Raw genomic sequence first — 2376 nt, 5'->3', positions numbered from 1 at the left:
TAAGGTTTCATTAATCAGGACATGAATAAAATATAATTTGTTCCTCAGCAGATCTTAAAATGAGCTCAGATTACATTGAATTATTATTTATTCACCAGAACCAGAAACAGTGAAAAACTAAGTTCATTCTTTCTGCTTCCAGGTCAAAGGTCAGCAGCTTCAAGAAGCTGATTGTCAGCTGGAAACCTGAACCTTCACTTATTTGGACCCTTTGACACTAAATAATTTAGTTTAAACTGATTGATTTCTGGTTTCTTTGTCATCAAAAACAATATAAAACAATAAAAGAAGAATCTACTTCAAATACAAAATAAAAAATATGAAAAATCAAACAAAGCCACAAACTAAACATTAGTCCTTGTTTCCTGCTACAGAAACTGGAGAGACTCTAAATAGAAACAGAAAATAATCAGAAACTCAAAGAAACTAAACTGTAGTTCTTAACATCACCACATTACTGCAGCTGAAACCACACGTTGTTATAATATAGATTATTAATATAGCTCCTATATAATCATTGATCATCATGTCAGTGAGGTGAGCAGAGTGAGGACAGTCTCTGGTTAAACCAGGATCAGCTGAGCAGGTTCTGNATTATTATTTTGAAGCAACAACCATCAGTTTAATTGATCAATTATGTTATTGGCAAACTAATATAAAGTAAACTGATGTATGGAAGAACAAACATGCCTCAGTCAAGATAATCACCATTCATATCATATTTATAACCACATTAGCTAACAAAGCTAACATCTTGTATTCCACACATGTAAAGATTATAACCTTTAGATTAAAATGTGTAGAAAATTAAAAACTTATGTCCATTTTGTTAATCCACAGTACTCAGTCACACCCCTAACTCCTCCTAACCTTCAGCGGACTGAATACTGACCAGCTCTCCATCTCACGGGTCTGAAAAGCCTCTAATTCCTGGGTATTACCGCAAATAAGAATGTAGAGAACTTTTGTTTAAGCTGGGTGTGGGAAAGACTCATCTAAGCTCTAACTACCTTCATCCAGACGTTATGACCCGCTTCAGTCCATGATTCAGACATCGGAGTTGCCCCGCCGATGTCCGAGCTCATAAACCACGTCTGTTCACGGCAGCTCTTTCCCTGATATTAACGTGCACTTGTTATAACTTAGATCATTTTAGAGACTAGGAATAAGTCCCAGGGTCATTATTTATCTGAACTAAAGAACGTACGAAGTCACCCTAATATACTAGGACCATTAACATTGATTTCACATTAATCAGAAGAATTAAATCTAGTTGACTCAATTAATTTAACTGTCCACAGCATCAAATTAGATTTTAGCATTTTTATTAGCAAGCTTTAGCAAGGGAAAAGACATACAGCAATTAACAAAGGATTAAGTAATCAATATTTTTAAGAAAATTTAGAAACCTCACCTAATTCTAACCCTACACTGTGTCTAAATCTAAATAGAGGCTTTGGGGGAGGCAGTATTACTCGAACCCAGATGCAGAAACGATCTTTGGCAGCAGAAAACTTTAACGTCCATGGATGGAGTCCTGTCTTTGTCTTGGCAGAATCCTTTAGAATAAATCCAAAGTTGAACTGGTGAGAATCCTCAAAAACTCAGTCCTGAACCCATATAAGATCTTTGACTATTCCCCATGTCCACTGCAGCATCGTTGAAATCTTTTGGGTTGAGTGTGGGGCCACAGTCGAATCAGAGTCCCGGGTTGTGGGTAAACGGATCTTGTTCCTTCCTTGTGCAGCGAGCAGTTGTCCCGGGGTATCATCACGCAGCCCTCCATTGGATCTGCATCTCCATGTGTGCTCGACTCGAACGCCGTGGAACAAAGAACCCCGATTCTGCGTTTGCTTATACTTTTATACCCCATGTACACAGACTCTCATTTTCTGCATGTCCGGTGCGTACTGTCCTTGACGTCAAGTGCTTTCAGTTAGCCTCAACCTTTCTTCCACTCAACTTTTAACCTTCCTTGTTCTTTAAAACTCAAAGATCAACATCTCAACACCTGGTGCAGATAGTCTCAAAATCTCACTTCCTCTTTCCTCCGTGCTGACAGTTCTCTCACCCCCTCAGATCTATCTATGATACAGTGACATTTCCGTTGACTTTTCACCTACCATCTACCTCCAACCCATCAGTGACCTTTAGTTACAGTTACACACCTCACCACATTTCAAGTTCAATGTCAAAATCACATTTATAACATTTAGTTTCTCTGATTTAGCATTCATTTGTAATTTTATAATAGCCATTACATGTTAGTTACTCTTATTATAATCATGATGTGAGTTATTGCAGACATTTCTGGAAATCTAATTATTTGATACCATGTTACAGTTACTAGTTTCACCTGTAAGTACTTCCATAAGT

The sequence above is a fragment of the Poecilia latipinna genome, unplaced genomic scaffold (genome assembly GCF_001443285.1).
Source record: "Poecilia latipinna isolate Pla-1442-1.1 unplaced genomic scaffold, P_latipinna-1.0 Scaffold4611, whole genome shotgun sequence".
Classification (NCBI taxonomy): domain Eukaryota; kingdom Metazoa; phylum Chordata; class Actinopteri; order Cyprinodontiformes; family Poeciliidae; genus Poecilia; species Poecilia latipinna.
The sequence above is the reverse complement of the archived record's forward strand: the minus strand, read 5'-3'. Positions refer to the sequence as shown.